This window comes from Hylaeus anthracinus, unplaced genomic scaffold, assembly GCF_026225885.1.
Source record: "Hylaeus anthracinus isolate JK02 unplaced genomic scaffold, UHH_iyHylAnth1.0_haploid 11997, whole genome shotgun sequence".
Taxonomy (NCBI): domain Eukaryota; kingdom Metazoa; phylum Arthropoda; class Insecta; order Hymenoptera; family Colletidae; genus Hylaeus; species Hylaeus anthracinus.
The window spans coordinates 14,120,918-14,141,025 of record NW_026534344.1 but is presented as its reverse complement, the minus strand read 5'-3'; the positions used below and the strand labels follow the sequence as shown (position 1 = coordinate 14,141,025).

General features: G+C 41.0%; 1 protein-coding gene across 2 annotated transcripts in view; it reads right to left on the bottom strand.

Moving 5' to 3' along the window:
• LOC128889207 (mannosyl-oligosaccharide 1,2-alpha-mannosidase IA) overlaps positions 1-20,108 on the bottom strand; it is a 546,492-nt gene that overhangs the window by 144,166 nt on the left and 382,218 nt on the right. Inside the window, exon 1 of one of the 2 annotated variants that reach the window (XM_054146640.1) lies at positions 12,007-12,372. The exons of the other annotated variant lie outside the window; for it this stretch is intronic. The gene's annotated coding sequence lies outside the window, so the exon portion shown is untranslated. Of the gene's footprint in view, positions 1-12,006; positions 12,373-20,108 lie in introns of those variants that run through there. 2 annotated transcript variants of the gene reach the window in all.

Below are 20,108 nucleotides of genomic sequence, written 5' to 3'. Positions count from 1 at the left end.
TATTAACTCATTTTGATAAAGTTTTGGAGTAAAGCCATGTTTTCGCCACATTCAGTGAAGAACTAAAAAAATTAATTCTAAATGTTAAGCATGAAAGGAAATGAATTTAAATGAAATTTATGAATTTTGATGAAGTTACAAAAATAAATACCACAATAAATGTTTGATTAAGTAGTCTCTAATGAATAATATTTAATCTTAGCAGAAATTCTCAAGAATACTTGTCTGGGAGTCAACGTGTTAACAAAATATCAGAGCACGTAAATAAATTCTGAATTAGAATAATACACTTCGTTCCGGTTCATCTCATTTTTGTTTCGATTAAAACACCCCGTACACTCTATTTATATCGAATCCACGAATCAAAGGCTGTGCTTCTGACCCTGACAGTTCTCATAAGCAGAAGCCAAAACGTATTCAACGTGATATCGTCAAAGACCGCCCTTCGCGAAAGTTTTATAAGAGCCGTCGGGAATGGAGGAGCCAGCATCGCCCGCACTAAAGACAAAAGTGTCAACATTCGGAGTGGTTGTCTTCCAACAGCTTCTTCGAGTACCGTGAAAACGATTCCGCAGCCCGGAATCGATCCAGCTGCGCGTGCTTCTGTCACTACGTCGATAAATCATAGTGACGAGTCGAGCAAAAAGTTTTTCAGCGAACCGCCACCGCGGTGGTCCGAGGGCAACGAAAACGTTGGATTTACCCAGGGAACCTTTTGTTCGCCCGTATCTTTGCCGTTTGTTTCTTTTTGTCCCGTCTTTGCGGATTTCGTTCCTATCATCGCGAGAAGCACACGGAAAATTAACGGTTGCGTGAACTCTACGGAACGAGCCCTCTCTCTGCCGAGATTTATTGCGAGTGGCCCGCGCATTAACGTACAATGGACGATTCCTTCGCGTTCATTATCGCGCTAAAGGGTTACAATCGTTTCCAGAACGATGGGACGACGGTTAAAGAACGAAATTCATTCCTGCAAGGCGATAATTTAAATTCAGACTTTTCGGTAGATTTCGTCTAGTTAACACATTGTTCACCGACAATTTTACACAAGAGCGACTTCGTGTCACCGGCTATTATTTCGCAATTGAATGCGAAATTAAGACAATCTAAATAAACTCGAATTCAAATGAAATAATTACATACTCTTATGTAAAAATAAAATTTTTGTATATCGTCTTGGGTTTCATAAATTGAAATAAATAAAGCAAGTGTAAACACGAGTGACCGACCAGCAATGTGTTAAAATAAAGTAATCCATTGCAAGGAACTTTCAGAACTTATACATACACCAAATACGAAGAAAGATATTTTCCCTTCAGAAAATTTAAAGTTCGAAGAATCCAACACATCCCCAATGAAAATTACTAAAAACTTCGAGAACTCCCAAACTGCATACATCAGTTTCACAAATTTCGCTCCACGTTTTCCATTCCATTCCGAACTACCTGAAGCAGGAACTATCACCTCGCGTCCCACTCTCCGGCGGCTGCAATCAGAGTGGCGAGCCTCGAAGCGAGATGACACGCGCGTAGTATTCGCGAAAACAGTTTCCTGATTATTCATAGCTCGAGTGGAAAAATCCCGCCGTGCCCGCTGTTCCCGACAGCAAAATATATTTCCGGCGGGGCGTTAATCAGGGGAGCGAAATAAATCAAACGGTTCCAGGTATTGTTCCAGGGTCAACGGGACCTCGTCAGGGAAGACGTGCAAACGGACCGGTCGCGGGATCAGCCACGGGGAAAGTTCCTCGACGGAAGTTCTCCCCGGTGAACTTTCATTACGCTCCTCTCTCCGCCTTCGCCCCGCCTTGCAGCAACTTCGGCCTAGGTATGATTGGAAAAGTTGGAAAGGTAGGGTGCTTGGTTATTTCCGAATGTCGATTTCCGACGATAGCCTCGACACGCGTATGACTAAACTCCTGGTTAAAGCAGGGGCTCCCAATTCGTGGACCGCAACGCCTTTTCCAGGTAGGTGGATGGCGGAGGACTGGCCAATTTCTGGCCAGTTAAAACTCGTGAAAATTGTTGTAAAGTTAAAACTATGAAGATTATCGAAGGTTAGATAATTTAGCATTTGTTGTAGTGTAGAATTTTTTTAACGTCGTCAAATTCACGAATCTTGTCTAGATTTATTTTCATTATTGTCTCGCCTTTGGAATTCATTTTTGTACTCCTTCAACGAAAAGTCCTCTCATTTCTAGGTGACGTGGCGACCAACGTGTTAATTAGTTTATAGATAATACGAGAAATTTAGAGATTTAATAACCATGTGAATTGAACGCTTACGGGCGTCCAACGCAAGGAATATTTGGATAAAAATACATGTTTGCATAAAGGTCCGTGGCATTTTTGGCAACTGTGTATCGTGTTTGTTTAAGAAACAAATAAAAATATGTATAAGGAAATAGAAGGATATGGTTGTCTTGTTCTTCAAAACGCAGGAGCCTGGTCTCGACCGACCTGCGAATCGATATACTTCACTCTGTCTCGGGTCATGGCAGGTACTGGCAAAATATCAATTTGTATTTCGTGGCGTGCATGAGTCAGTCTCCTATGTCACTCGTGTCTATCATCTGGCAAGGCACTTAGATGACTTATCTTCTTCATGTATAATTTATGATGACAACTGCGATGAAGAACGCACGCAATTCTCCTATTGTCTCCTCGAATACGAAACAAATCTTTCGTCAATGGAACTTGAAATTCGAAAATTGGTATAGAAAATTCAGAAAAACATTTCTTCTTAGAGCAGTCTCGCTTTATTAATATAAAGGTTTCATTAAATACTTATATTATATATAAAACTAACAAAGACGACTTTCTCTAAACACGAATATTATTGACTGTTTGATTTCAAAGTTGCTCAGCTACGATCCTAACCAAGGAACCTTATATTTCATAACATATACCAGTCATTCACAAGCCATTCCAACCTAAAACAATCAAAATTGGGAGCTACTGGGTTAAAGCAACCGCGATTATTGGAAGATGAATATGATAATTCATCTCTTTGACTGTGTACGTTATTACATCCAGTTTAATGTAACATGCTGGGAATCGTCGGTGCGACCGAGTGCACTTGTTGGGTTGAACAATGATCAGCTGGCTTGTTTTGTTCATTGCCTTCTATGCAATATTGGCGTGTTCTATTGCGGTGGAAATCGAGATAGAGAATCATTGGTGTGTATGCATGTAGGCATCTGTGGTTGGAAGTATTTAATATAAATCTAAAATTATCCAGTAGAATTGAAAGACATCGAGGCTACCAATTCTTCTTTAAACAAATCTCTAACTCAGAGGATATAGTTTTTGCCAAAAACTCTGTTAAATTTACTACGACTACCTTTTGCCCAGACCACCAAACTTCTTGAGCTCTTTCTCTATATTTTTCCCTCATTTCAAATCTCGATATACTGTCCCCGTTCCAAAGAGTTCACCCCAATCCATCCAAAAGTTTTTTGATCTCCGTACTAGGAATGCCATTTGCGACGCCGAAAGCCACGAAGCGTGGGCATTCCTCCCCGAGGAGAAGGCAAAATCTCGGTTCCATATGGTCAAGGTGGTAAGGAGGCTATCTATTTACGAGCCACGTTCGTATCTCGGAGATATCGCGGGCGTAGCTCGTGGCGCGGCATGAATGGCAATTCACCTCACGGCGAATCATTCAAGTCGTACGTCACGCGAGTCGTCCGTGCAGCGATGCAACCGTGTATCAATCTGTTCTGCAGCGGAGTTGCATTAGGTAACGCTCGCGGTGAAATCGACCGCCGCTACGTGACCTCGGACTTGGCGTCGGGATGCCTGCGACTCGCGTGTCGCGTCTTTATATGCGCGCCCAAGACGTGTAGCCACGTTCGCGGATCTACTTCCAACAGCTCAACGACGCCACGGTGCGTAACTAACGCGTCTTGTATGATAGGGACTTAATCTATTGATTTAAGGGGCTTTAAAAATTACTGGGGGTGTTCTGGTCGAGATGCAGTAGACCTGAAGAATATTTGCAGAATATTTCTAACGGTTTTAATATCATAGAGATTTAATTGAGTTGTAATAAAGAGTATTAACCCTTTACACTTTCGTTACAGGATGTAGAAACAGGAGTCATATCCTATTACAAAATATAATTTTTAAAAAATAATTACGATGCTCTGGCAACAGCTCAAGAACACTTCAATGCATATCCAACATATTTAAGATTCATTTGGTTGATGATGAAGAGTATCGAAAATTTTTATATTGTTTCTAGATTCTCTACTATATTTAGCCTGTTTAATGTACTTAAGATTGTTTATTTATTTTATAAAGCTATGTAAACTGTTTGACATTGATTACCGTACCTATTGGTCCAGCCTTGCTTCTTATAATTCACCAGATTTCCACGCACGTGTTCTTGCTCCATATCGCATTTAAATTGTTTTACATCATCCTTAAATTCTCGCATTACAATGCTTTACATGTCTGTTGGCTCGTTACATGCGTACAGCTCGGGTACCTCGGAATCGCTAAGCCCGTACTGTAGCTGCATATTCGCATGCTACAGCCCCTTAGGGTCGTAATAAAGATTCAATCGGTGATAGGAGACATAAAAACTTAACAGAGCGTTTCGTCTCAGATGCGCCACTTCTGAATAACATTGCCTACCGCGTCTAACAGAGGTTTAATTATATGCTAATAAGGGGCATCGAAAATTACGGCGTTTCGTGTTGCGTGAACTGGCAATAGCTCAAGAATATTCTGCTGCATATGTACCGTGTCTGACACAATAAAGATTTAATTGGCTGCTATTAAAGGGTATCAAAAATGATTACACTAACGTATCCTAGATTCACTACGTTGCATAGTTTAGCTAACGTAATGAAGGTTTAATTAGTTGGTAACAACGAACATAAAAAATGATTACGGTGTATCTTCTCAGAACCTCTACCAACGACTCACATTGTGTACCTAGCATGCCTAACCTGATAAGAATTTAATTATGTTGGTAATAAGAAGCATCAAACGTTATTACGGTGTTTCGTCCCAGATCCAATACCAAGAGTCGAAGAATATTACATTGCATACCTAATGTACCTACTATGATAAACATTAAAATATCTTTAAGCGTTTAAGGCTGTAGAGAAATACTATTACCAACTTCCTGTTAATACTGGACAACTCGAGCATACACGACATCGACCCCTCAACCCAGTTCCATGTACTTAATACGGTAATCATTGTGTCATGTGTCATCGTGTCACGAATGAAGTCCATCGATACGCGCTGATAAACTCCAGCAACTTTTAACCCCTTGCACTCCTACAATTTTATTTCAACGCGACCGACTGGCAGCATCCAATGTTTCAGCACTGCATCGAAAAGTGTTCTGTCTCGGAGACAAAATTAGAAACTTCTAGAAATGACCATTTCACAATTTTCCTTCGAATTCTGGAAGAACTAGTCGAATGGACCCCCACGGCAACGTTCAAGACGTTGCAAATATTTATCACGCTCAAGACGTTCTCCTCTCCGATGCTTTTCGCGATACGAGTCAGTGTCCCGTATCTTGGCCCCCCTTTGATTGCAACTATCGAAGTTGACTGCATAATGCACGGCGAAAGATGTAAAGGAGACCGAGGGAAGGTAGCCAGAAAGAGGAAATCGAATAAAACCGCGACCGAGCTAAATTACTCGAGAAAAGTTAATGAAAGAGAATTTCGCACGCGATTTTAAAGCAGGTTGCGCTCGGTTTGATAGTAATCGTGATATCATTATGCGACTGCTTCTATAAGTACCTTGAAAATAAGAAGTTCCGTCTCATCTTCTTACTGCTGGAGATTATAAATGACCGAATTATGGACCCACCCCTTGGATCTGTTTTTATGCGATTCGGGAAAGCGTGGCATTTGAATCAAATTTTATAGACTGTGCGAGAAAGTTTTACGTAATCTTTATAGAAATGATTCCATTGTACGCAGGGCAGTAACTCATTACTAAATAAAACAGTTTCCGATCAGCAAAAAATATTATTTTACACTTCATCGCTCAACATTTTTAGGACGGCGTGTATTAATGCGTTAAAAGGGGCTCGAAATATAATAATCACTTTTTCCTACCTGGCGTTTCCCGTTGGAAAATGGAAATTCATTTAAATGTGCTACATGTGCCCGCTGGATATTGCGCTCGCGAATTAAAAAAGAATCGAATTTTGATTGGGAAAATGTTGCGCGCTACACCGCAGGATGTAAATTGAATTGTTGTTAAAATATTGTGAAAGTAAATTTCATTTGAAAAGTGGCAACAAATCCATCACGCGTCTCGATGAAAAACAAGCATGGAGAAAAGTTAACTTCGAACGTGACTCATTGCCCTACGTTCGATCGTAAATTACTATATTTGTGACTATTTATATTCGAAATGTTATTGTGTGTTACTTGTCTAAAAAATCCAACACACGAATAGAGAACAAACAGAAAAGGAATCATTAATTTGTCCACGTCAGTATCGTAACGCTCTGCTTGGAAATTGTCATCGACTTTCTAAGCTAAACGTGAAATTACGGAGTTTTCACTCTTTACGCGTGGAAGCTATTTTCTCAAACTGTTTAATGTAACTGAAAACGACCGAAAAAAATTCTTGCAGCCGGCAACATTATTTCAAAGTTACGCAAAGCGGAGATACAAACAAGTGTGAATCAGCGGTAGAATCGCTAAGTATGCGAGAAATATTCGTAGCGGAGCAAGGATGTGTTATTTCAGGCGCAGACTGTGTGCCAGACCTTTCACATTTCAGATTCCGTTTCGATTCGGGCACAATCGAAGCACCTTTCACTTTTAGTATCGTACGGGGTCTGCATCATCACAATTAGCATGAAATGTCAGTGAAAGAAAGTTCAAAGCTATCGGTTTACATCGATAACTCGGTGAATGTCACCGTAGACTTCGCTGGATTATGCTAGTCCGCGAATCGTATGAAGATAATCAATGTCGATGTCGGGGCAGTCTCCAATGTTCTAAAATAAACTATTGCAGTAGATGAAACTGTGAAATTTTTAAGTATTTAAAATTTACACTGACTCTAAATAAAGAGGATCTAAATTAAGAGTTGAGACGTTCATCAAATAAATAAACCAGCTGCGCTTCATGAAAAAGCGTTTAATTTAAGTAAACATCATTTATGCTCGCCGCAGATAAACCCAGTAAATCGCTAGAATAACTCTCCCATCCGAGCAATATTTCCCAGCCTAAAAAAAAGGTCGAGTAATTCCTTAAATTTCGACTATCCGTGGAGAAACACGCGAGCCGAAAGAGTGGAACGCGAAACAACGAGAACAAGAAACTATAAACAAACAAGAGAAGAAACGAGAGCCACGAGAAGGATCGGGATGGTGGAAAAGTGGCTACAGGGTTGGTGAAAACGCGGGAAAAGGACAGGCCTCACCAGAGACAAAGAGAAGAGAGGAGGGGGTGGAGAAAAGACGAGCACTCGAAAGAAACGGAAAAAGAAGGCCGGAGGGAGCATAAAGTTGCACGCAACGTTGCACGAGGGCGCAATTTAAATTTTCGGACTGGCTCACCGTGTCTGGAACTTTTTCAATGTATACAGTTTTAAAAGACCCGTTGCATAATGTAGAGCACCCTCGTATCATACCCACCCCCGCTACATCTCGCCCGTCTGGATCTACAGGGCTATCTTGTTCGTGAATTTGTACGTGCATGGAATATGCGCATGCGGCGGTCTCGAGCTTTGCTGGGGATACCATTTAACGCGACGTTTTCCGCTATTCTTCCCCCTTTTTTTCTTTTCTTTCGCCCTCCCTTTCCTCCGCCGAGGTCTACTTTAGAAACGGGCGTTAGACAATTTACGATCCACCGATTTCGCGTATCTCTTTTCATCCCTCATCGATTCTCGTTTTAGCTCTTTGTTTACTCCTTGCACGGGTGGAAATATCCTTTCAGGGCTTCATTCTCATATACATATACAGATTATTCTATAATACCATATACTGTGTTATCATGAAATTTGTAATTTTATGTTGCTTTAAAATATTATATGCTCAAGTAACATAATATTTATATTTGTGTTTTGAAATACTCTTAAGAAATATATTTCATTATTTTTGAAGATCATATTCTGTTATTTTACAATACTATTGTATGTATATTCTATGCCTGACTCGCACTAACAACTCCAAGCGTTTGCTTTTCAATAAAACATAGGTGCTACGAAATAAAAATATGAGAGGATGACTTCTTGCTACTAAAAAGAAAAAAAAAACCTAAAGTACCCCCTTGGGAAAACATTTATAGAAATGGCAAAGCATCGAAACGAAATACTAGTTTCTCACGACGTACCAGTTTTCCATGTAAATCGAGCTTGATTTCGAGCCAGCGAGGGAACAGTTTACTCGCGGGGAGATTCAATGAAAAGCGACGTTACACGTTTCACTCAGGAATGCTAAGGGCTTACGGCATCGAGAAATTTCATAAGAACGAACCGGTTTGGTTCTCGAATTACGCGTCGCGGTCCCGCCCCGCGAAAGGAATCCACGAAGGTTTGTTAAAAGTGTCAAATATCGAAGTGGAAGAGGATATTCCGCGGGAAACCATAGAGACTGAAGGCGTGTATGCAAAACACTCCACGGAGAACGCAATTTTACTCGGCTGTACTGGGTGATTTCAGGAACTGGTAAAACCAGGTCCTGTCTGAGCAGATATACGACAGATTCATGCGGGAAAAATTGCTTAACGTTTGACCCAATGCAACTGGCGACACCTGTCACGATTGATTTTTCTTTCTCTCTACAGTACATTTACTGAATTCAAATGATAAGAAGATTACAGATATATTTATTCCAATATAGTTAATGATATTATTTAGAATGACATTCTAATAGTCTAGAGGAACCGGAAACAATCGTGGCTTTAGATTATGAGACTCAAAAAATGAATTTCGAAGGGCAGGTGTCAAAGAAAATAAATCTAGAGAAAATTCACAAAATCTGAGATTCTACAAAAATAAATGCTACAACAAAATTCAAACGACATACTTTCCAATTCTTTGAAAACCGATTATTAACGTAATGACTGGTCTCAATGACACATTTTTCAATCGAATGCAAAAATATTTCACGTGATATCACATTGAATGATACTAATAATAATTCGAATATTTATACATCATACATATGAAAATCTACGCAAAAGCTTTGAAACAATCATTTGATCATGCATGGTAGATTCAGTGTTAAATCGAAGAAAGTACACACAATGGGAACGTGACTCTAAAATCACGTTATCCTTGCAGAAGCTTAACCCAGACGTAAACATCTCCGTAAACATGCACTTCGATAAACTTCGATTCGACTTATTGACCGCAACGTTATAACTCGCGAACGTAACGATTTCCTGGAACTATTACGCGTACCGTAGCCGTGATAACAAAGCCGTGGCAGCGATAAACCGACGTCTCGCAGCCACCGAGGTGGCGCACGCTCGGCGGAGACGCGGTTAAAATAATTCAGGACTCCCGAGGCTATCGAGGCCTCCCTCGCGAGCATTCTTCGAGGATCTACGAAAATACGATTCCTGGCAAATGTCTACCTCGTTACTGGCTCGCTATAAATAGACCCAAACGGCCTTGGTTAACCTTCTTCGAGTTCGTCGACATCACCAACCGGTACCCTACTCTCCGCCCAACGGGGATATATGTACTGCAGAGCTGAAGAGATTGTCCCTGGGATGGTATTCAGATTCGGTGATCACGCTCTTTTAGAACTGGTTGCCACGCCGTTATTTTATACGTGAAATTGCGAGACCAGCATGTGCCGAAAATATGAAAAATTACTATTCACAAGTTAATATAACTGCAAACGTCAAAAACATTCCTTTACTCCAAAACTAAATGACAGTTACAGATATATGTATTCTAATATAATTAATTGCATATAACGCTACTAAAATCTTTTTACATAATCGAACATAACTGGATCGTTTTAAGATTTCGGAACAACCGACGCTCTGAAATTACAAGTCACAGCTTAATATAGACTGCAAACGCCAACAATATTCCTTTTACTCCAAAACCAAATAACAGTGAAATAATTGAACACAATTGGGTCGCCTTAAGATTTTGGAGTGACTACGCTCTGAAAGAGCGCTATCGATACAAGCGTATGTTCACATACGGATTCGGGAGTTTGATTCTGTTATAATCCTTTTATAATCAAGAATTATATATCCATTATTTTTAACAACATTGCAAACAAAAAAACGCAGTTTATGAAAGAACAGGCTGATTCCTCTCGAATGACTCAAGGGTATTCTTTATCTAGAAGTACATACTCCGCTTAGAATCCTATGCGAACTGGAATTCCAAACCTCTGAGATCACTATTTGGGAAAATTGAAGCTGCTTTCGAAATCATTCATCGATTCTCTAATAGCTCTGTGTCTAATATGTATTGACTCATTCGAAAAGGTATGCATAATTCCTTTCATTTAATATAAATACTAAGGTTTGCTAAATTAGCGAATATCAACGTAATGTTAAAAGTGGAAAAATAATTTGTCAACACTGCACACTAGAGCTTCACAATGTTTTATTAAAAATAACAAGGGTCAAGGTAAAGTAGATACAGAACGTCGAATGGAGGATAACTATTAGAATAATCAATTATTCCAGAGATAGCACTGTCATTCTCAAGGTACCTTATCAGTTCGGTGTTGAAATGTCATGAGTACTAACGTTACGACGCGATAAATTTTTAAAACTAAAATCTTTTCTCCCCGATAAGGAAAGTCTAGTTTAATTAGTGAAGATTGACGTCCTACCAGGAAAATATAAGAAAGTACTTTTTAATAATACTAGCGCCTAACACTATCTCAAATCAGCAGTGCTATCAACCGCATATACTTCAACAAAGTGATAAAAGAATCTCTTCCGATGTGAGTAATATTGGTGGCACGTTTAGAAAAATTATGATGACGTGTTTGAAGGCTCTAATTTCATTAAAAGTAATTCATTTCTGTATCATTTAGAGATATACACCATTGCTAACTTGAAGATAAGAGCAGTGATATGAACAAAAGGTACAAAGAAATACAATTTTATGTATGGTTTATTTCTTTGATCGACACTTTGGCTTTTGATAACAGTCGATGTGCGTTCAGTGAACAGGTTACTCGCGCTGCGTTGACAAAAAGCTCGCTCGACTAAGCCACAATGCGTGGCTGAGGGTCCGTGAAAATCGCGGAAATATTCGAGAGAGCCCTGAGAGAGAACTCTTATAAATAAAATAAAAAAAGATGCATATCTTTAGATGATACGATAAGGACGTCAGCAAAACTAGTGGTATCATTTTAAAATTGTTACAATATAAACGATTTATACAAACTGATTCAATTTGTTTAAAAATTTGAGTCGAACACTGATTAATACTAGGAATACTTCATTAACAAAAAAAATATCCAAGTTGTGTCATCATTTTTGGAGCAGAGGTGGACAAAATTTTATATAAATAATAGATGCTAAATAAAGTGAAAACAATTTTCACACATAATTTAAACTCCAATATTTACTCGAGGCATAACAGATCAAAAAATGTGTACTTTTTATTCATCATTTCGATATTTAGACAAGTTTCCTCCCATCTCCGTTTTGGAGCACAAATGTACAACTATCCTTAAAAAATACTAACTCTATGCAACCTTTGCGGTAACCTACTCAAACTTCAAATTACCCTAAAAATTCGCCATTTCCCCCTAAAAAATCACATTTTCACCCGCCACCCTAGGAAACAGATGAAAAACTCCGAAGACAGGAAAAGGATCGATCGATTTCCAATTCAACGATTCCTTTGCCTCGAAAGACACATGTATCCCCGCATTTTCAATTTCCGCGCCGGAATCGTCGCAATGACACCCAGGCCGTCTCTGGGCACAATGCCGCGAGTCGAACTCATTAACGACGCATCGAGCTCGGAAAAAAACGAGACAGGTGCTCGGTTAAATCGATTAATAAAACTCTCGTACCTTGACGTAACCAAATATCGCGTCGCTCTTCTATCCGCTGATTCCTCCCATCGCAGGTCTTCGAGGTCTTCGCGACGCTCCGTATCAGACGAGGACTTTAATTAAACGCACCGACTGCATCAGCCTCCACCACTGCCAATTATAATACCATCCACCGGCGCGTTTTCACTCCGCGTAGCACAGTTATCGAAACGTCGACACTCTCACAGCACGCACACCCGAGATACGAGGGCTCTCTCGAATATTTCCACGATTTTCACGGACCCTCAGCTACGCATCGCGGCTCCGTCGAGCGAGCTTTTTGTCAACGCAGCGCGAGTAACTCGTTCACCGAACGCACATCGAGGACCCGCCAAGCGCTGCATGCAGTTGGATCTCTGTAGCAGCTCTCTGAATGCACCAGCGTGGAAGTCGATCTCAGGCTCGCCAGCGACGACAGGGATTCCCCAGCCAGCGAACACGTGGAGGTTTCAAGAGAGCGCAGTGTTCCGAATGATCGAGCGCCCGATGGATAGCGGAAGACGATAGGGATTAACCACTTGAAACGAGAGTCGGAGATTTTAGATCCCCTGGGTTGGTCGTGAATCGCTCGATGGACCGATGGTTACTCGACGCGAAATTCGGCAGTAAAACCTGTCAAGGTCGAAGAGTGCCAGGTGCAAGGCCGTTGATTATTTTCTCGCAGGTAGCAGCCCGAATTTCTAGCAGAACGCCGCACCGCAGACAGCGACGTCGGTGCTTGGAAAACTCGAGGAATGCCCGGATCGTCGTCAGTCGCTCCGAAATCGAAGGAGCTCGAAGATCGAGACGGTTCGATTTCTGGGAGATCTCCGCGTGTCGTCGAACCGAGAACCGATTCTCGGAATTTTTCGAATTCCGTGGATCAGCTTCTTCGTCGGTGCACCGCGATTGGAGTATTCACCGCACCGGAAGCACGCGTTGTTTCTCAGCGATTAAAAGCCACGCTACTGAACGACACACTCGCGCGCGCGATCGCGTCCGCCGGAGCACTGACACGACTCAGGATTCCACGAGTGACTGCGGCCGCTCGCGCGACTCCAGTCGAACGACTTCGCTTCCACGGCGCCCCGATTCGTGTACAACCGAGCAAAGCCGAACAGCGACGAACAATCTTCGAGCAGACGCTGGTCCGCAGCCGCGATCACTTCGGCTCCGACCGTTCGCCGCGACGGAATGCGCTTCCGCGAACCAGCGATGGGTTATGCTCGCGAACATAAAGAATTCTTTAAAGGAGACTTTAGATGTTCATTTTCTAACACATTGGTGATGAGCGATTGAGTAACGTGTTCTTTGTAGAATTTTTGGTGTGACTGTTCCTTCACCTTTTCGACGAGTAATTGATTTTGATGTAAACATTGACAGATGTACTGAAATCAAAAGATTTAAACTGCAGATGGTTTATGTAATGAATATTCTATTTTTATGTGCACTGCTAGGTACTGATACATTTGCTATGCTCTTGAGTTAATTGTGGGTTGAGTATTTTTGGAGCAGATACTGTTGTGATTGCTGTTATTATGAGAATGGTACTGACTAATAAGAACGATTTATGGACAAATGAAAATGAAAAATCTTTCTAACAGAAACCTTTCTAATGTAGACTATAATATAATGTAAAAGGGAACTTTATTGGACTTAACCTGCACTTCAGGGGTTTGAAGATGAGTACAATACTTGGACTTTCCTATTTATTCATCCCTGCATGTGTTTCCATTCCATTATAACAACTGCAGTAAAGAATGTTAAACATATTATTGTTTGCCACAGCTTTCAACAAACGAATAAATTCGTGTAACGAAGATCATTCAAAAATTAGTTCGAAATGCCATTAAAGCCATTAAATATATAAATAAAGGCTCGTAACAGGAGGATTAGTCAATTAAGTATACTTCTGAAGCGAACTCACGAAACTCGATAGAAGACACTCCAATTCCAATCCTGAAGGAACACATAGAATTACGTTTAAGTTTAAAAAATTATCGAATTAATTATTCAGGAACGTTCACGTGTCGGTGAAGAGTGACGATCGGGCGTCGAACTTCGACACGATTTGCCACCTCGTCGTCCAATTTGCGTTCGGTCCCGAAAGCAGCCGGCGGTCAAACTTCGAATTTACATTCAGGTAAATTGGAGTGCGGCATTCGGCGTGGCGTGTTCGAGGCATACAGATAGTAAGACAACGTGTTTTCGAGGGGCGAACGGCGCTGGTTATCGAACCTCGGTCACGTTATTGATATGCTAACTAACTGGAGGCTGCGACACAATTTGCTCTTGTTTCACGCTTCTGTCGCAGTCGAACTGGCCGCTCTCGGTTTAAATTCGCGCAAAGATAGGCGGGAAAGTGTAAGCAAATTAACTCTTCGCGCTGGGGGAGAATCCTTAACTGATAGCTGGTTATTAACCAGCGGTTAACTCCAAGTTCTCCGCGTTCTTCTTTTTCTTTTAATTAGGGCACATCGCTTTCAAATTAAGTGAAACCGATAATCTTCTCGGGGTATACGCCATCGCTGCGGTGAAGATTATTTTATCACAAAGGAGAGAGGAAAGAACTCGTTGTAGCGTTTGTGTGATTAAACTATAAATATAAGGATGCTATTTTTTATTAACCCTCTCCGAATTGTTTTCGGCTCCCGAAGAAAAGTGTATAACTGAATATTGTTAAATATCGATAATGGGATATGAATGCAACAGTGAATATTAAATTAGTAACTTAGTAATAATCAAGTCACTGTTCAATTATATAATAAATTAAATGCAATGATTCATCCCCGTGCGAACTAATAATCTTCACTCGTCGGCATTCATAAACGTATTTGATTGCCAAATATTTAAACTATATTTGGAAGGCAATACTGATATTTCCCCAATGCTTTGTGGATGTACATTTCAAATAATAAATAAATAACGAACAACGTCCGAGGTAGACTTCTCCAACAGAAATTTCAATTTGAATTTTCAATACAGTTATGTTTCACATTGTAAATCGCTGTCAAGCTATCTTTGTCCGTCCATTATTCGAACAAGATTATCCCATCGTTGGACGAAACGAAGCTTCGCGGTTGAAAATTTTACGAAGGATTCGTCTACGTTGATGGTGAAGCATTAGACGGTTATTTCCTGGAAAACGACGGATACTGACAATTATATGAATTATGGAAAGCACGACGGTGAATAAGGCTTCGGTGAACAGACGACAGACTTCCTAACAAGATGAACTCATTACGACTCCGCAACCTCCTTTTACAAAGAAGTTACGATTCAGTGTTGAGATACATTGGAAGACGGAGGGAAGTACTTATTACTGTTTCAAAAACCACGAACAGCAATTGTTCATTGAAGTTCCGCAATGAGACGACCGAGCCTCGAACGGTGGCTGTCTTTCTTGAAGTTTGCTTACGTATTTTATTATCAGACTACCTCTGGGCTTCGAGTTCGAATAAAATATCGGGCAAGGATTTAAATTACAAATCGTTGCATTTCATCAAGTTCTCGAACAGGTGATAAGGGGAATAAATTCATTGAGGATATGACAGAAGTCTAGACCTGGCCAAATCGATACCATTGCTAATGATATAAACATTTCTTCAAAGATTGTGAGTCAATACATTGTTTACTATTGCGTTAATTTTATCTTTTATCTAATCGTTAGTTTTATAATTTATCTAATCGCGTGAAATGTTTAATCAAACAAAAACATAGCAAATAAATTGAACTTGATGGGTCAGTAATTAGAGAAACAGTGAGAAATGTCCCATACAGCGAGTGAATTTTCCGAGCATAAATTACTAGGAGGCGATCGATCATCGAACTCGATTGCGCAATTAGTTCAACAACTTAGTTCGCAACTGCGAACTGCTGCCAATTCTCCTAAGTAAATCGAAGCATTGTACGATCCATTTTAAGCGACTAAATTATTTCCGAATGTGGCTCCCCACTGATTATTGATTTCCACTGATTTGAAGTACTTCTAGAGGAGATTATGTTAAGGAAATGGTACATACTTGAGGACATTACTTATGATAGCAAGTTAAATTTCATAGATGAAATAATTTTTCACGTGAGCAGTACGTAATGTAGTACCTCAAATTTAGTCAAAATACTTTTTTAATATATTCATTAACTACACAATTCCTGCGAGAATTTTAAATCCTTTTTCTTCAATTCTCAAAATTAAAAATTCACAAAAATAACCAAACATTTCAGTTAATATGTATATAGAATACTAAATGTAACTTCGAAATAACTTCACCACAAACAAACAAACCAATAAACTTTCAAAAGTTCGCACCAATTACTTTATCTATAAAAAAAGAATCGTGAAGAGGGTCTCGACACTGGTGAAAATAAAGAGAGTAACAGTTGATAAATCAATTCTGTAAAATAATTCTCAGCCAGCCGCAAAACAGGCGAACCTAATCCACGAGAATGACCCGATCGTGTCGTGCACTGCGATCGTAACTTAACCGCGTGTCGCTCGAGTTTCACGTTAGATTAAGAGCGGAACGTGTGCGTGATGGAAACGGTTTTCACGCGGCGGTGATTCCCCGCGTTCCTCGCAAAACCGTCGGAAACTCGGACACGACGTGCGCGTCCAAGCTAATGCTGGTTCATCGAAATCTACTTAACTCCTCGCGGATTGCCGAACTTCGATTTAATAACTGGGCACACGCAAGGCACCAACCCAAAGGGCGAGATTACATCTTCATCGTGCCCACGTCTGAATGGCGAAAGGTTCGTGGAGGCTCCATTCGCGGAATATTCATGAAGAACCGCGAAAATCGAGCGTCGATTCGCTGACCGGGCCATGAAGGCGACGTTTCGCAAATTATGATCACGTTCCTAACTAGAAGTACTTGTCGTGTCGATTTACGTCGGGTAGTCGTGGGATTGATACGATACATGGATCGTTCATCAAGGGGGAATGGAGTGGATCTATTTTTCTTTAGAAGTTTCTGCGGGATAAACAAGTATGATTTTCTGAACATTTTTAACACTTGCGGACATGAATTTAATTTTTAGAGTTAACTTGGAGTAACATTAGTATGGAGAAAATAAAAAAAGAACCCTGATAGTGTAGTTTTCGAGGAAAACTGATCTTCCTTCGTGTGCACAAATAAGGACATTCGACCTGAACGATAATGTTAGTCATTTTTTAATTTTGTGTTCTCAATTGTGGACGCTAGGTCTGAAAAAGTTAAGAAAAGTAGAAGGTATGTGTTTGTTTAACACGTTGACCGCCAGACAAATATTCTCGAGAATTTTTGAAACGATTAAATATTATTTAGACTATTGGAGACTAAATAATCAAACGATCATGAATTTGTTTAATTTTTCAGTAAAAAACACTGTCATCATAAACGGTTTATGGTGGGTGCATTTTCTTCGATAGACGAAGAACTTAGTATTGGAAGTTTGACGTACGCCAAAAATTGAGGTTCAACTATAGCCCTCTGTTTAACAAATTGATTGGATGAATAGTTATTCCGAGCCGTGATTGTTATTAATATTTAATGAACGTGAATTTCCATTTCCATTAAGGTTGGCGCGAAACAAGCAAGGTCGGAACGAAAGAACCGAAACTCGAAAGGGGGACCACTCGCGCTAAAGTCACGGGTTCGGTGTAATAAAGTGCCTTGGAAATCCTTTGTGTCCCGCGGAACGCATTCATTTAACTTTGATCCTGCCGGAGCAAACCCCCCCCCCCCCGATATTTTCCTTCTCTTTGATGCACGGTTCAACACCCCACCCCGTCCCTTTTCGCCCACTCGCCCCTCGCGTTTACCACGAATCTGGCCAGACTACGGCGGGTTGGCGTGGCTCATAAAAAATACAATATTTTCCTTTCGTTCGGGGGCTCCGCTGGCTCTTTTCCTCGACGGGCGACGGTGGGAGGGGGGGGGGGGGACGGCTCTTTGTACGGATCTGTAAGTTTAATTCGACACGGAAATCCGGTCGAGTCGAAGCCACGAGAGCTGCTTGATTGCTTTGTCCCCCGGGAGTCTAATATGAATTACAAACCGTCTCCCCGTCCACCGCCGTTTCTTTCCCTCACTTTTGTCCCCTGCTTCACCCCATCCTTTGTCCCTCTGGCTTGGAAACCTTCGTTTCGCCACGGTGTCTTGCCCCATTTCCCTTCGTTGGGTTCCAGCTCGACTCGGGGGAAAAGAGCAGAGATCAAGTGGTCTGATATTGGAAGGTGAAACGGGGGTTTCGATCCTCCAGACCCCGTTGACGGATTTTATCCGCGATTGTCGCGTTACTGTTGCGGCTCCGCGGGTTGGTTTTCATAGCAATCGGAGGAAACACTTTAACTATCGGCGCCCGTTTCACGGCGTAATTGAATCCTCGAGACGTCGCGGTTGCCTTAAGGGGTCAGATGATTCCAAGCTTGGCAGATTGTTTTCGAGGAAACTACCGAACTCTCTGTTTTGTTATCTACTTAGGTATTTTTAAGTGATCAGAGTTTCGATGGGTATGAATTACTGATCTCGCGATAGTATTGCGCGAGCTTCTCGAAGAATAATTGAATCCTCGAGCGATAACGACTGCTTCCAGTGGTATCGATAATAGGGGCAACGTCTATAATTCTTTTCTGAGCTGCATTGAAGTTAATCAGACCAAGGTTTTGGGTGCTTAGAAATACGTATTTCAAAAATACATAGTTTAGCACCTCGATCATTACGAAATGTATTCAAACAATTGAGTCTTCAATTGTATCATTGACTCAGTTATCCTTGTATTTCTACGATCAAAATTTGTTTTCCTGCATTCCTTTCGATTAAGTGAACCCGTGATCTCCCACGTGGCACGCCTCCTATTTTGGAAAACCTTGCCTCGGTTGTTCCGGATCGGAACGACGCATCGCAAATTGATCAGCGGAACAGATCAGGCAATCGACGTCACGAGAAAAACAGCAAATAAAGTTTCGAGCGGGAGCCACTTACGTTTCTGCTGCGCAATCGCTATTCGCAGGCGTACTCGAGTATCCCAAGCGATAAAAAAAAAAACTCCTGACGCGCCAGGACGCGCGTGTCCTTTTTACGAGTTCCGCAATGTCGTGGAAACGGGCGCGATAAAAGCTTCTGATCGTTCTAGAGCCCTGCGCTCGACGAAACGGTTCACCTGGACTCGAAACGAGGGAGTACTATAACGCTTGCCTATCGTTTTAAAGAATCTGCAGAAAGATTTAATTAGATTGTTCAAAATAATACTGATCCTGAGATTGTAGAGGAAGCTTTTGATTTTGATAATATTCCGGTGCTTAATGTAAGGATATGCAATTGAAATTCTCAGTTTTGTGTAATCTCAGCCCACTGTTGGGTTTATACGTGATAATACACCGATAATTTGCCATGAATCCTTATTCAAATTGAAAATTATTTAAATATCTTTAATTTCTAGACTCTAAAGTGATAGAAAACAAAAGAACGTGTCGCTTTTGTGAGTTGTACGCGACGAACGTCAAGATTTGTGCACATGTGCTCCCAATCGAAACTATACTGTTAGGTTTATACGTGATTATACACGGAAAATTTGCCACTAATCTCTATTCAAATTAAATATTATTTAAATATCTTTAATTTCTAGACTCTAAAGCGATAGAAAGCAGAAAAATAGCTTCGTAAGGAGACAATCTTCTGCCGAATCCATTCTAATATCAAAAGTGTCCTAAGAAAGCGTTCCTTCGAAAAGAAATAAGTTCACTGCAGCTTTAACTCGTCGTGCCCGTATCAAACATTCCACCAGCATAATGCAGTATCTTGTATGCAGCCATAGGCAAGAGGCGGACAGTAATGTGCTAATGTCATCGGTGACACGGTAAAGTATGAGCGTCACCCGCATTCGCGTGACGCGACCCCCCTGTGGATTTTACGCGTCACCCATATCTGGATGACACGGTAGTCAACGTGTTGGTACGGATAATGAGGGTTTCGCAGTAGCTATCCCCGAAACAAGATGGGTTTTCCTCGCCGGGGCCACTAGTGGGAGATCCGCGCGTTTATTCCGTCGTTGGTCCGACTGCAGCGGCTGCCAGGAAGACGGTAGCCTGGAAAAAGAGGCTTCCAGAGTCAAAGGGTTAA